Source organism: Eptatretus burgeri, chromosome 6 (assembly GCF_056783735.1).
Source record: "Eptatretus burgeri isolate ZD-2024b chromosome 6, Ebu_testis_v1, whole genome shotgun sequence".
Classification (NCBI taxonomy): Eukaryota; Metazoa; Chordata; class Myxini; order Myxiniformes; family Myxinidae; genus Eptatretus; species Eptatretus burgeri.
In genome coordinates, this window is record NC_140966.1 from 8951794 (window position 1) to 8967818 (window position 16025).

Here is a 16025-nt window from a genome sequence, read left to right on the forward strand (position 1 = left end):
GGTGTTCTTTGGGTGATGTGGTGTTGGGTTTGTACCAAATGCAACGTTTCGAATTTAGGCCAAAAAGTTAAATCTTGGTTTCGTCAGACCACAAAACTTTTTGCCACATGGCTTTAGAATCCCTGAAGTTGTTTTTTGCTAACTTCAAATGGGACTCAAGGTGGGATTTTTTTAATAATGGCTTCCTTCTTGCCACCCTACAGTACAGGCTGGACTTATGGAATGCTTGGGTTATTGTTGTCACATGCTCACAGTGACCAGTCTTTGCCATAAAGGCCTGTAGCTATTTCAAAGTTGCCATTGGCTTCTTGGTGACCTCTGTGATCAATCCCCTCCTTGCTTACTCATCCAGTTTGGAGGGACGACCTGATCTAGGCATGGTCTTGGTGGTACCACATGCCTTCCACTTCTTAATGATTGTCTTAACTGTGCTTCAAGGGATACTCAAGGCCTTTGAAATATTTTTTACCCATCACCTGCTCTGTACCTTTCCACACCTTTATCCTGGAAGTCTTTTGAAAACTCTTTGGTGCAATGGGTGAGTCTTGGCTGTGAAACGCACTACCTTGCAAAGGAAACATCCAGGAACAGCAGATTATATTCTGAAATCATCAAAATCACAACAATTTATCACATGTGGAGACCAATTAACTTGGTATGTGATTTTGAAGGTGATTGGTTCCACCTGAGCTAATTTACAATTGCTATTATAAAGGTGGACACTTATCCAACCAGCATATTCTAGTTTTGTTTTTTAATTAATTTTCTGTAACTTGTAGAACTTGTTTTTCACTTGGAAGTTGTGGGTTACAATGTGTAAATAAAGGTGGAAAAAGTCTGATTTAATGCAATTTAATTCCAGGCTACAAGGAACTAAAAGGTGAAAATTTTGAAAGGGGGTATAGAGTTTCTCCAGACACTGTAGACATGCAATCCTTGAAGTATGCAACTGTAACACTTCCACCGTACACCGTCCATAAAAGACAAATGTTTCCTACTTCCTAGCACTCACTGTACATAGTCAGTCAATGATAAAACCCACAGACAATTCTCTAATAATAGTACCATAAAACCTCGAATCACCCACTCCCTGAGAAGCGATTTGCCCAAGCAAGATCACATGACAAGACATTGTTAGGTCAAGTGATGTGCCACTGGCTTCAGTGACGTGAGACTCTGGGAATGTGTTCCAATGGCCAACTTTTGTTTCTGGATATTTTCATTTATGGACATTTACGGACAGTTTTGCGAGTTTTCTGTAAATCGTGGCTTTGAGTTACATCAGTAAGCAAAATTTCAACTTTCAAGCCCAGCAAGAAAGTATGTAACATTTATATGAGTGTGTCATTCAGTGGTTAGTAAGGACTTTAATGTATTTGAAGAATGAACTTGTATGATTTTGGAAGGGTTATGGCAACAATATAATCATTTTATTTACAATGTTTCATTTCTGGCTTGTGGTTTACTACTCTCCCGTTTTCCAAGACAGCGCAGGCAAGTTTGGGATTTACGGTGTGTCATGGAGTCACACAGCCATGGAGATCATTTTCGAAAGGCCAACGTTCTGCAAGTCCACTCAACTTCCATTGCTATTCCCTCAGAGTCTCAAGGAATTAATCCAGAAGTTGTAACATTAACCGATAATTTCCAAAACCACTCCGAAAGGTGGTCAAAAGATTCCGCACATTGCACCACACAACGTGATGCCCCAAGTCAGCATGATAAATGGACAAACTGCAACACCGGATGGTTTTCGTCCCTACAAGGCTTAGCCCAAAGGTTGCTGGAGAAAATACAACAACCAGTTCGGAAATGTTGGTCCAGCACTGCCATTGGAGAGTACTCGCACGTGGTTCTACACTATTTCTGTGAGCCCAGCATCTTCCAGCAAGCTGCCAGTGAGCCACGACGGTGCTTGCATAGTTCGCTCATGTGCCACTCTGCTATCAACATGATCTGCATCTTCCCAATCCTGTGCCTCTGCAGTCCCATTGCTATCATACTCCACCTCACCGAAAGACATCACGATGACTGTGATGACTGCCGTGAAAAGGAAGGACCAAATATTAGCTCACATGAGGAGCTGAAAAATTCATATAGCAATTTGGAGATTGTTTGACAATGGCTCTTGTAAACATTTTTTTTTTCACTGACATGGAGCGTTCACATTTAAACTTGCTGATAACAAAATTTATCTGAGGAGTGATTATGTAACCAGCCTATGTAATAAATGCAATTTCCTCTCAAGATGTATCATCAGCTTTTGCCTTAGCATGACAGCAGGAAACAATAATATATTATTGCCGTCTTCAGCTGGACCTTGATACAGAAGATTGATACATACAATATTTGTTTTCATAAATTGTTCTGCCAAACTTAAAGGTTTTACATCGAACACTGGCGATGTTGTCAAAATGACTTGCAGTTTGTTCACTTTTAGTATGCTTAGAGGTAAATAAAAATGGGAGGATGTAACTTCTGAATTTCATGTAATATTTTCAAGTTTCCTCACTGGAAGCTCAATGGTAGTGCACTTTCCTTTGAGTTGTGGAGTCTGGGTTTGATTACTGGCCTGACGATAAGCTGTCACCCTAGTGCTTTGCAAATAGAGCATTACATCAATAAGTATGTTGGCGTTTAGGGGGACATTTAGCCAGCTGTCCTGTCTACTCACATTTGCTCATGAATGTTAAAGATTCCAAGATACCTTTAAAAAGAGTGGCCAAATGTGTGCTGGTACCGGGAACAAACTTGAAATATCTACCCTAATCGGCACAGCCTCTGCATCAGTGGTGGATGTATACCTCAGTAATGAGATGACAAGCAATCCAAAATTTAAATCGATTCTGTTCAAATATGCTTGGATTCATTTCATGCTTTAAATTGTTCAAATGAATTACTTGTTCAACATTCAACATCTTGCACGCTGTTCACATCAATTAATTGTTCAACATTAAATGCTGCTTTGTTAAAATGCCAACATCTGTTAAAAATGATTCTCTGATCACCAAGGAATCATAACAGCAAGCCTAAGGTTGTGCATGCACAATACAATTATACTTTCTCTCTCAGTGGAGAAAAATTATTTTAATATCCTTGTCAAACAGTAAAAAAAAAAAAAAAGAATAGGTTGGGTGATACGATTATTGGAATGAATGTGCAATCGACTCTTTCATGAGTCTTAGGTGATAGAGGAAATTAATACACATTGGTTTTGGATGGAAATCAATGGCACGAGTGAAGAACCTGTCATTACAGATGACATCATTCCTCAAGAATTACAGATGGGCAGAGATGTCAACAAGTCACTTTAGCCGAGTCTCAAGTCTTTGAGGGGAAGTCGCAAATCAAGTGTCAAGTCACCGGAGTACAGGGTGGGGCAGAGAAACGGGAGATTTAAAAAAAAAAAAAAAACTCAGTAATTAAATAAACATTTGGTATTTGCCAAATTACACATATGCCGTCTTAAAGTACATAGCATGCCATTTATTTCTTGAAGATCACATCCTCGAGTTGACCTCCATCTCTGCACGGGCATTCTAATTTCTAATCGTCCACGCATGTTTCCCATGACACACGGAGCATCTCCAAAGAAATTCTGGCAATTTTTTGATGAAGTCTTCCTTTCAGCTGTTCAATATTGTGTGGGCGATGAGCATACACTTTGCTTTTTAACTGCCCCCATAAAAAAGTCACATGCTGACAGGTCTGGGAATCTTGGAAGCCAAGTAATGTCACTATTCCTGCAGACAATGTGGTGATGAAAAAGTAGTCGTATGGTGGCCATCGACACTGGTGGTATGAGACGTCGCGCCATCTTGTTGAAACAAACTGGCCTCATAAAATTGAAGAAACCTCGTAGCTCTTTTTTCCAGCCTTTGGAATAAACTCCCTCACTCTATTCAATCCCATTCTTCCCTCCAGGCCTTCAAAACAGCTGTTCACCACCATCTCTTATCATCCCCCATCTAAATCCTTGATCTTTTCTACCCCTGTTAATCCACGCCAAGCCCACCTCTTTCAAATTCCCTGTTTTCCTTCCTGAAAGTCCCTGTAATGTCCATCTTGTATTCACCATGTTCCCCGCCCCGTCCCTCTCCCTTCCACATATCTAATGTCTCTGTTCCCCTCTGTTTTGTCCTTCCCACTCCTGCCTCTGTTGCCTCATGCCCCCTTGCTGTGCGTTGTGTGTTAGCTCTCATATGAGCCTCGACAAGGTATACAAAAAAAACAACAACAAAAAAAGCTAGTGGATCAGTCAAAAAAGTTGCAAACATCTTGGCATAGCAGAGATCGGTTTTTTAAAAAAACTCCCTTTTCTCTGCCCCACCCTGTATTACTTCAACTTGTGTCAAATCCCACATTTACTTACAAACCTTGGAGTACAAGCAATCAAAGAAGTAAGACACAGGGCTTCATTTATTGCAATGTACAGATTGCGGACAAAAAAAATGGAAACACCTCGGTAAATGAGGGACACCAAGCAATGGCTTCCTCATAGGTGTGGCCTGTATGTTAATTGAGAAAATGAAATCCCAGCATGCTTCGAGTCATGTATAAATATGCTGCACTGGCCTGGTTGCCTATAATTATTGCTAGCATGGCTGAAAGAGAAGACCCCCGTCCCCTCCCCCCTCACCCCAATGTCCCATCCATAGAGCACGTGTGGTCACCCAGTGGTTTGATGAGCGTTACACTGATGTTATCTATAAATCATGGCCTTCTCGGTCACCAGATCTGAACCCAATCGAGCATTTATGGGACATTCTAGAATGACGCCTGAGACAGCGTTTTCCACCTCCATCAAACAGGTGTGAGTTGATTAACTTTCTCGTGGAAGAATGGTGCGGAATACCTCCTGCAGAATTCCAGAGCTGGTGGACTCTATGTCACGGTGCATACAGGCCATACTGGCTGTGTGTGGTGGCCCTACGCTCTAGTAAATGACTTTACATTGGTGTTTCCAATTTTTTGTCCACCACCTGTATGTTCTACAAAGCTGTTTGACTCAAGTATTTATTTGTCAACTTCATGCAGTGGACATTTTTTACTTTGTTCAAAGCAAAAATAAATTCATGTTAAATTTAATTCTCATATATAGTGTACCGAATTGAACAGATGTACACGAGACTAGTCAGTAACTTCAGCTTATGTTTAAATTGTTTACACGAAGAACCAAAGCATTCGATGTGGAACAGGAAAGGAGATTTTAATAATTTATTGTATTATATATTTATTTTGTACGTTTAAATGAAATGTATAATCAGGCGAATCAGGACGGGGTGGGAGACTATTAAATTAGGAAGGGAGTGGGATGCTGTGGAAGCAGAATGAGGGTGGGACACTGGAGAAAATGAAATGTATAACTTATTAACGTCAATTGTTGTCGTGATATAATTTACAATTATTGACAACGTTAAAATAATTCAAGTCAAATGACATTTAAATCAACACAAAATCATTTTCTCGGGTAGGGACGTGAACAAAGCAAAGTTTCCCAGACTTGACATGAACGTCGATGACATGGATGGAATAAAGTTGTGCTTCCTGTATTGGTAAGAATCAGGCCCGTAGCCAGGGCTCAGTATTAAGGGGGGCATATGAACTGGATGGGGGGCACAATTATTATATTTAATATTTTTGATAACCCTGTATACGATTGTATTCATGCAGCATTGACGCATCTACACTGAGGTTGCCGTTGCATACTAACCAAATTGATCTCAGCTAGATTTAATATGTACTGATGTTTTTGGCCTAAAATTATTCGAATGCAGGAGAGCCGCAACAAACTGGCACATTCACAATGCAGATATTCAATGATTAGACAATTGGCACCAATTCAGGTGTACTTATACAAGGTGTTGTCAAGAATTGGCATTAGAAAATTAATATACCAGAGATACAATGACTAAACGGGGGAGGTTGGCACCGGAATCGGTGCACTTTCAAATAAGATACAGTTTTTATCCCCCGCCGCGTGGCGGAAGGGGGATATTGTTATCACCCGGGTCGTCCGTCCGGCTGTCCATCCGGCTGGCTGGCTGGCTGGGCGTCAACATTTATAGCTGTGAGTGCGATAACTCATAAACTGTTCGCCATATCAATTTGAAATTTGGGTCACACATGTACCACCTGAAAAGGAAGAACCCTATTGATTTTGGGCGTGGCCAGATCCAAGATGGCCGACTGGGGCGGCCATCTTGAAAAAAATGTTTTTTCGCCATATCGATTGGAAATTTGGGTCATACATGTACCACCTGAAAAGGAAGGACCCTATTGACTTTGGGCATGGCCGGATCCAAGATGGCCGACTGGGGCGGCCATCTTGAAAAAAGTTTTTTGTAATAAATGGAAAACCGCTTATCTGATTTCAATTATTTTTCAATGGCGGGGGTTTCCCCATCTCTGATGGTACATTTTATTTATGACCTGCGATCATCACGTTAAACTATCAACAGCAAATACGACCAGCCTGAAGATACCACAAAGTCCGCATTCAAAGCAGTCAATTACACAGAGGTAAGGTTATGCATAAAGCACTAGATATGAGATATGCAAAGCACCAAACAACATTTAACTTAAACATCAGAAGTAGAAAGCAGCTGACCACGGTGGGTGCTGACCACAACCACACTGCAACCACAACCACACACGCATCACCAGCAGTCACACACACAATCTGAACTCCTCGTATAGTTTTTATACCAAGCTGTACTCGCTGTCAGAAGAGCTGCAGGCGACGCGTCTCGGTGTGGAATCTTCTGAGGACCTTCTCCTTCCATTCATTTAGGCATTTACGTGTGAGGTCTCTCTCGAAGGCCAGCTGTACCAGTTGTGCCTTGCGTGCATGGCGCATGGACCGTCGATGATCAGTGAAGACATTCCTCAATGTTGAGAATGAGTTTTCACACATGGCAGTGGACACACCAAATGTTAGTCCAAGTCTCATAGCGGTCACTACACTTGGCATGGCTTCCAGCGTTTTGTGGTATGTTGAGAGGAGTTTTTGTGTTGTCCATCTCTCATTTGGCTGCTTTTCTGTCTGTGTGCAAATAAACTGCTTTGCAACCACACACTGTTTCATTGATGATTGACTTTGTTAATGTCATGATGTGCTGGAGCAAGTGGGGATCCAAAAACGTGCCATTTACAGGATTCAAGGCAGCGAGTGAACGGGCGAGTTGTGTGTTGCACTCACTGAAGCGCTGAGCGATCTCTCCAAGCACAGTGTCAACTGCGCTGTAAAAAAACCCTCTGCAGTTCCGTCTTGTAGTCTCCAAAACTACAAACTGTTCCAAGTTCTTATGCATTGTGCGTCTCCATTTTGGTGGTGCAGGTGTAGAAGTGTGAGCATCGTTGACCTTGTTCCACAGATCAGTGAACTCATCCTCAGAGCGGAGTTTCTTCACACACTCTGTAGCACTCGACACCAGTTCCAACCCCGTTAGCAAGTCCATGTCCTCTGCCTGCACGAGTCTGTTAGGGCCATCTAACAACATCAGCAGTTTTTGTACAAAGATAGCAATGAACATGAAGGCAGGCCCAGAGACTTCCTGCAAAAGCCCAATAGCCTCCATCCTCATCTCTGCACCGTAGGCGCGCTCTGCATCAATCTCCGACAGTAAGGATGTGATATCCTTTAAAGATCCTATGATCACAGACACGGTGGCTAAACCTTTGATGTCCACCTTTGATCAACAAGTCGTTTTAAACGCTCACCTTTATACTGTGCAGCAACAGTGGCCTTTCTGAAGAATTTGTACAGGCAACAACAAACCTCGAGGAAATCAGCGACAGCTTTCTCTGCTGCCAGTGCGTGGATAACTACCAGATGGAGTTGGTGATTTAAGCATTGCACATAGGGGATTTCTCTTTCCAATATCTCTTGCAACAACTTTTGCACCCCACCGTGCTTCCCAGCCATTACCGAAGCCCCGTCGTACACCTGACTTAATATTTTTGACGTGTCAAGTCCTGTTTTTGTCAGCTCTGCAATTATTAGGTCTGTTAATGTTTTTGCATCTCCAGCGTCGGCTGTAGCTATTGTGAGTAGACGCTCTGTTGCTTCATTTCATGCCGATACAAAGCGAATGATGACTGATATGTTCTCACATTCAGTGGGGTCCCTTGTCCCATCCACCTTGATGGTAAACCACGATGTGCCTACTTCTTCCACGATGGCATCCGTCACAACATTACTCAATGTGCAGATCAGTTCATTCTGCATTTCCGGACTAGGATAGCTTGCGTTTCGTGGGATATGCTTTATTATTTTGGCTAGCTCGGTGTCTTTTTTGAGTGTATAGTTTAAAAGCAAGAGAAAGATCCCACTGTGCTCGTCTGACATATCCTCAAAATTATCAAGGCTCCCTCGAAAAGGTATCTGATTTTCAGCGAGAAATCCCACAACATCTATAAGAGCAGACACATCGTACCAGTTTCGATTTAGCTGGTCAGCATTGAGGAGTGTGGAAATCTCCTTACCACAATCGATGAGCCTCTCATTCTCCTTCCACCTCAAAACACAAGTTAAATGTTCCTTTGAAGTTGCGTGTTTGTGAAACCCCCTGCCTTTCTCAGCGGCATGTTTCCAATTCCGGTAGCCTCTCACTGTGAAAGTAGAGTCCACTGGGCCGCGTACAGTGTTAAACTTCCTACATAGATAGCAGAATGTTGCATCTGTCTGCACACTCCCCCGTCCAAAGGCAGAACCGAGTAACTCACTTCTAATTGATTTTGAGAAAACAAAGAAAAACTGCTTTTATATACATTAAAGCCGTATCCATTCGAGAAGATTTGATTATTCCTTTACAGATGTTAGAGCGCTGCCATTTTGATGTCATGTGACTAAAGCGTGACATCAGTTTGGTCCATTGAGATACTAGGTTTTTTTGTGGTATTTACCGAATTCTGTAGGAGTTGCTCGGTCCCGCCATGAGCGTACAAGCTTACGTAGGGAACAAATTACAATAACTTATACACTAACATGAAGCCGATAACCTCGTAACTCCAAATTTAGTAGTAGCTCAGTTTTGATCAAAAAATGAGTTACTAGGTTTTGCCTTTGGACGGGAGCACTGTATTCCAGCCATTCATTAGTCTGGTACCACGAGGACACAAACGAGCGACTCTTGTTCTGAAACAGATGGCCAGCGTACCGCTTTACAACAACTTAATTCGGTCTCTCACTTCCAAGATCATCGGGAAGCGGCTTGACAGTCACACTCGATCCTGAGGCCGCCGCCGAGCGTGGCAACTTGGCTGGCTGCACTGGGGCTCAAGCCACAGGGCTAACGTTGCTGGCTTGGCCAGGTTGGCCAGCTTCTGTCGGTATTTCATTGACATGATCGTCTCCTCCTCCTCCTCCTCCCACAACATGTCTTTCATCATCTTCTTTATTTTCGGCGGTTGCATTTTTTCCTTTTCTGAGCGATTTTCGCATATCCATCATCCACGTCTTTTTCTCCTGCTGCTAGCTCGTGCTCCGTGATTAGTCCTCGTGACTCGTGTCACTAATCTCATGACTCGCGAGATTTGACGGTTGACGGTTTTATTTATTAAATGATGCATGCATCAAAAACAGGTTTTATCTGCATAATTTCAAATGGAAGCACGATTGCAAACACACATATTTTTAATTTTTATTATAAAATTACTTTTGAAAGATGGAGGGTTGACGGGTTGTGAAGGTCATGCGGTGCACGTGCACTTCATCTTTAATTATGTAAATTTATGTATTTTCCTTAATCATATTATGACTATATTACATTTATACCTAACTTACAACCAATCAGGTAACCTGCTTAATAGGGCCTCCATATCGAAGACGCATTTAGTCTTCAATAAGACTTCTTTGATATTTCTCACATTCTTTATGTTTCCCATTTAAATACCAAGGGTGATTACATCTCCACTCTTTGGTTTGGTTATTGCTTGGTTCTATCATTTATAAATCAGTAAAAAGACGGCGGTAGCCTGTTAAAATTCCCAACCCAATATCTTAACACTTATAACCATAAGGGAGACGATTGATTCCATTCCTTAAAATATATCTTTCATCATCAAAAGCTCCGAATGCTTTCTTATTTATCTCTTCTGGATATAATTGATGTTTATAACTTCTTATTGTATTCATTTTTCTGTACTCTTCCTTCTTTAAGGTTAAACAGTTGTAATAATGTTTATTGTTTCCTTGATTATATTTTTCTTTATTCCCTTTAGCTTCTTATCACACCTTTCAATGTTATTATTATCAATATACATAAAAACATAAGACTTTGATCTCAATCCTAAAATTCACTCATGACCTTCCCACCCAATTCATCTTCAAACTTACCAATAACATTTTTATTCTTTGATGAAAACAACACATCACCTGACTTATAATTACTTGTATCATATATATCAATATTATCAATCATATCCTCATATACATCACTTGTCTTAATTCCTAAAATAAAACTATCTGTATCCATATATAACAATGACACATTATCCTTATACTTTGATTTTAAATTATTATAGTAAGTCATACATTAACGACTTTGACAAGTCAAGAATTGATGTTTCTATATAAATAGGTTTATCCATTTCAATACTCTCTTTTTTCAAATGAGTCGCAAAAAAAGTTCTCTGAAAACACATCCGCTCGCTCAAAACTTGGTCTATTAATTAACTTTGAAGCCTGTTTCCAAGATGTAGCAAGTCTTATTTTTTGTCGATTCCTAACATTTTCCATAGTCTTTCCAAATACAGCATTATTCATTAATTTATAAAAGTGCTTCTCAAAATGTGTTTTTGCTTCTGTTCTCCTTTTTGTATTAAAATCAATATACTTCTTTAACCAATGACTTTGTTCAAATTTAAAAATACGATGAATTTTCCTCACTCTCAACCCAGCAGATAAATATTGTCTCAAGTTCCTTTGATGCAAAACAAAACTTTCTTTATCATTTAATGCAGTAAGTAGTTTTTCTGTAGATTTGCCTTTTATATTAAATGACTGTTGGTAATCACTTAACCATTCTTTTCTTAGACTTTCTTTATCAGGGGCATATGGGAGGTATTTATGTTGTTGATGAAGTTCTTCTGGATATTTTAAATCAACCTCAAAATAATATCCAACTTCAGCTTCATCCAATTCTTTTTGAGAGGAGACAACAATGTCTTGTAAAACTTTTTCATAATGTTTTTCTTTAACCCATTTAAGTTTTCCATAAGGTAAAGATTGAGACATAGCCTACCCATACAATTTGTTAGCATCATAATACATCAGGTAAGAGTTGTCCTCATTCTTATTACTAGTACGTGCCCATAAAAAAAATAATAATAAATAAATAAATAAATAAATATTCAAACTGCGAGCAACAAACAACAACCACACAGGCCGTTTCTTCGCTCTCACGTGCCCGTACGTGCGTGGCCCGGAAGTTCGCATATTATTCGCAGTTACGATTATTCGCAATTTAGTTTTAATGCCCAAATATTCAATTAGCGCCAACGTATTTTGCCTTTTCGCAATGTCATTGCAAGGAAAAACAAAAAGAGAAGAGAAGAGAAAAAAATTACTTCCTGGTTCGGAGCACACCAGCTCACTCTGATGTTACCGAAATTTATGCACCATCTAAAATGAAAACGATCATAACTTGGGGCATTGTGTTTATCTATAAATGCGCATAAGAAATCGAGAAATTATTAGAATACACGAAGTCATCACTCTCCGGAAGCCCGTACGTAGTAACCCGAAATGGGAAACGAAACTGAGCTTCCCTTCCCCCATTGGCCACGCCCACGCAACAACGTGTCTTGTCATTGGTTTGGTAAATAAATGGCCATAACTTGGGAGGCACTTGTCCGATTAATATCAAACCTTGAAAATGCACATCCTCAGGTCCCCAGCAATATACCTGGCAAATTTCAATTAGATCGGACCAGTGGTTGTCGAGAAACAGCGGTCACACACACACACACACACACACACACACACACACACACACACACACACACACACACATTGCTGGAATTATAAATAGATAATCAGGAAGATATTTGTTATTTGCTTTAGCATATCTCTTGGGACATAGTTGAGATATTCTTCCTCTTTTAGCCTTCTCTATCATAAAAAGCATATATATAACACTGATTAATTCCAAATTATGTTTTGTCATTTTTAACATAGCACTCCAAGCCAAAACCGGGGCTGTGTAATAGTGAGCAGGGTCTAATCCATAAGAATTTTTATGACAGACTGTTCGAAAAGTTTCAAACATCAGCCAATAACAGTACATCAGTTTTAAGATACAAATCATGATATTCTCCAAGATTCTTTTCTTAAACTTCTCCCAAACCTTTTTAGCTTGTGTATAATCTCTATTGGAAATATGAGTTTTCTTCAACTTGCTATAGAAACTTTCCCTTGAAGGAAGTTGTGTTTCTTTCAACTTCTCAAATGAATCCATGTAACCATACAGATATATTCCCTTTTGTGAAAAGAGATCAATCTCTTCTTGATTTGAGAAATGTGATTTAAGATTCAGTAAGTTTTTATCTTTGATGCTAAGTTAGATAATGGACTTGCCATAAACTTGAATGTGTCAATAAATCTGATATGGGTTATGGGGGATGTATGAATTGTTTTTGTGAATGAGATGTATTTTTGATCTGTGTTAGGAATGGCAGAAATATCTCCAGATGTCTTTGAAAGTTCATTTATAAATAGATGTGTGTCATAGTGAGCATTGTTAAGAAAGACAGGAATAAAGTTTGGGGGCTTGTAATTAAGATTACAACGGGAATGAGCTGGACCTCTATATTTTCCAATAAGATGACAATGATCCTGAACTTTGCCCTCTCCCTCAATTTTCTCCTCACAAATATGACAGATACTGTTCTTTCTAAATTCCTTTTTCTCTCCCTTTGTTAATGACATTGGTTTATAGGTTTTAACCATTATTTATCTTCGTCTTATGCAGACTTTTTCCAATCGTCTGACAAACTCCTCTGAGGCATCTTCTCCTCTATAAAGTTCTCACTTGTATTTATCACCAACAGATGATTTGATATAATAACAGAAACCACAAGAAGTATGTTTTTGATATTTATTTGTGTATGATTTATTTGGATTTGGAGAAACAGTATCTATCTTTTCAAGGATACTTTCAAAATCAGCATATATCACAAACGGATGTTTTATAGATTTGTTAAAATCTTTGAATGATATGTTTGAACCTGCTTTTGATAAATTGATTACAGTTGATTTATGATTGCTACAATATTTTGAATGTTGATTTAATCGTTCTTTTGTATGAAAAGAGTTAAGACATCTCTTACAAGGATACGTTTTATATTTTCTCTTGGAGAGTTGTAATTTGGTTAATCTTGATAAATTTTTGATGAAAGCATAATGTGATTTTTCCTTCGAAGTAAAGTAGAGAAGGTCAATGTGTGTTTCATCATTTTTATAGTTGTTTGAAATTTTTAATATCTGAACTTTGTTTGTTACCGTTAATCCATATACATTAACAGATAGATTATTCATTTTCTCAAATTTAGGAATATCACTCAATGACATTGGACACTTGAAATCTTTAACATTTAATGTATTCTCGTATTTCTTATAATGTTCAACCCATTCAGGTTTCCATTGTAGAGGATGTAAAGGCCCGGTCACACCTTGACGTTTTAGCCAGCGATGGCAACGTATTAAAATGTATGTAAAACGCTGGCTTACGTTGAACTTTTGATGTTTATTTTTAAAGATTCGGACGTATTCATAGCGACTTGGTCTGATGTATAACGCATTGGTAACGGACACAGAACGTTTCGTTGTGTTATAGATAACTTATACCAACGAATGCTGAACCTGTTGTCGGCCTACACAACCGATGCCCAACGATAGTCTAACTTAGGCATAGCGCGTTGCACACATCGCCGACGATGTCGTAACGTAGCCTATTAAAAGACTGACGCACAACAATTCGAATCATAACTGCCGTAGAAATGGAAGTGTCAACATTGCGGTCACACCTTGACGATCTTGCCAGCGTATGCCGACCTAAGAAAAATGTGTCTAAAACGTTGGGGCACGTCAAATACGGTATGAGTAAGTTTGGTATACGTGAGTAGAACGCTAAAGTACGCTATCATACGTCGTAGTAAGTAGAGTACATCAAGAAATTTTAAACATGTTCAAAATTTTACGATGTACTCGGCGTATGACACACGTTCCGCATGCGATGGGGATAAGTTTTACACACGATATGTGGACGCTTACACACGTCCACAAAGGCTACTTATAAGCTACTCATAAGTCGAAACACGTCGCGGTAATGTCTTTTTTACGCGAAACTTATTTCTAACTTATGTTTGACGTGCTTTGAACCAATTCTTTACGTAGTCCCAACACACATCGACGTATGTAGACGTATTCCAATGACGTCTTCCGGTCGACAAAAAAAAAAATTTACGTGTTTCTAGCTTACAACTGCCATATAAAGACGTGTTCCCAGCGGTTTTGGGAATTGGTATATAAAAATGCTGCTCATAAAAGGGGAACCCAACAGTGTTTTCGAGTCCTTTTTGAGTCGATGTCCATGTCAGCAGTAACAGTATCAGTATCAGTATTCGTATTAGTATTAGTTTGTTCATGTTGGCAGTAGTAGGTGAGTGTGAGGGGGAGGGTGTGGGTTATGATGGATCGTCCTTGCGTCCGCGTGTCCACGGGTAGGAGACATCTTTTCACCATTGTTCGAAGTTCTTCGCGGATAATTTTTTATGGGGCTTTTTCAACAATGAGTTTTGCTTGTTTTTACGATTTAGGTCTATTCATAACGGGTTGGACAAATGCACAATGAACTAATAATGTGCATAGAGCGCTTTGATTACTTATAGATACGATATACCAACGAATAATTATCGTGAAGCCGGCGTTCACAAACTATGCCCAACGATAGCCTAACTTATCCACATTGTGCGGCAGTTTATCTTTGCCGGTGACGTAGGGTTTGCTATTCATAGGCTGCCACTCAACGATTTAAATGGCTGCATCTCCACTATAGAAAGTAGACGCTTGCGCTCAACAATTGGATTTTTTTTTACACTCAACGACTCTTAAACGGTACCACTCAGCTATTTTCATTGTTTGCAATGAACGATTTAAATTGCTGTCACTCGCCTTTGTTTTTTGATGCTGGCGCTCGGAAATTTTAATCGTTTCTATTGAACGTGCTAAATCGCTCAAACCCCACTATTGAAAGTAGACGCTTGCGCTCAACAATTGGATTTTTTTTTACACTCAACGACTTTTAAACGGTACCACTCAGCTATTTTCATTGTTTACAATGAACGATTTAAATTGCTGTCACTCGCCTTTGTTTTTTGACGCTGGGGTTTGGAAATTTGAAGCGTTCCTTCTGAACGTGTTAAAACGCTCAAACTCGACTATTTTAAATAGACGCTGCCGATGGACAATTGGAATCATAGCCAAGCTAGATATCGAAGTGTGAACATCCTCGTCATGCCGAAGAAAAGTTTGAAGAATGCTGCAAATAAGTGTCCTGGCCGTAGCCGTGGACGCTGATTCAAGGACGATCCATTATACCGACGTCTTTCAGCCTATGAGTAACTTAAAAGTAACATCTGTCGATGTGTGGCAACGATCGCATAACGTGCCAACAACACGTTAATCATAGGTTAGAAATAAGTTTCGGGTACGCTAAACATTACCTCGGCGTGTCTCAACTTATGATTAACTTACAAGTAGCATGTGTTGACGTCTGTCAACGATCGCAGACCATGCATACAACTTGTGGCCAGCGTAGCGGAACGTGTGAGTCATACGCCGGCATACGTCGTGAAATTTCAAGCATGAAAAAATTTGAGGACAACCAAAAAGTACAACGTTTAAAGCCAACGTACAACGACGTATGGCAGTGTTTATCAGCGTGCTCTCAATGTTATCAAAACTTACCCATAACGTATTCAACGTATGCCAGCGTTTTAGAAAAAAAATTCAAAAATCAGCA

At 39.7% G+C, this 16025-nt stretch overlaps 1 protein-coding gene and 1 long non-coding RNA gene across 12 annotated transcripts in view; one reads left to right on the forward strand and one right to left on the reverse strand.

Annotated features, from left to right (window-relative positions):
* The window catches only part of LOC147024208 (uncharacterized), a 46781-nt gene extending 44306 nt beyond the window's left edge, over positions 1–2475 (forward strand). For 3 of the 4 annotated variants that reach the window (XR_015058925.1, XR_015058927.1, XR_015058928.1), the window contains one exon: positions 1490–2475. This is a non-coding gene — a long non-coding RNA (uncharacterized LOC147024208). Of the gene's footprint in view, positions 1–1485 lie in introns of all 4 variants that reach the window. The other variant, XR_015058926.1, reaches the window with a different exon arrangement.
* Positions 1–16025, reverse strand: part of FBF1 (Fas binding factor 1) — a 215869-nt gene that overhangs the window by 141789 nt on the left and 58055 nt on the right. The gene's annotated exons all lie outside the window — the stretch shown is intronic.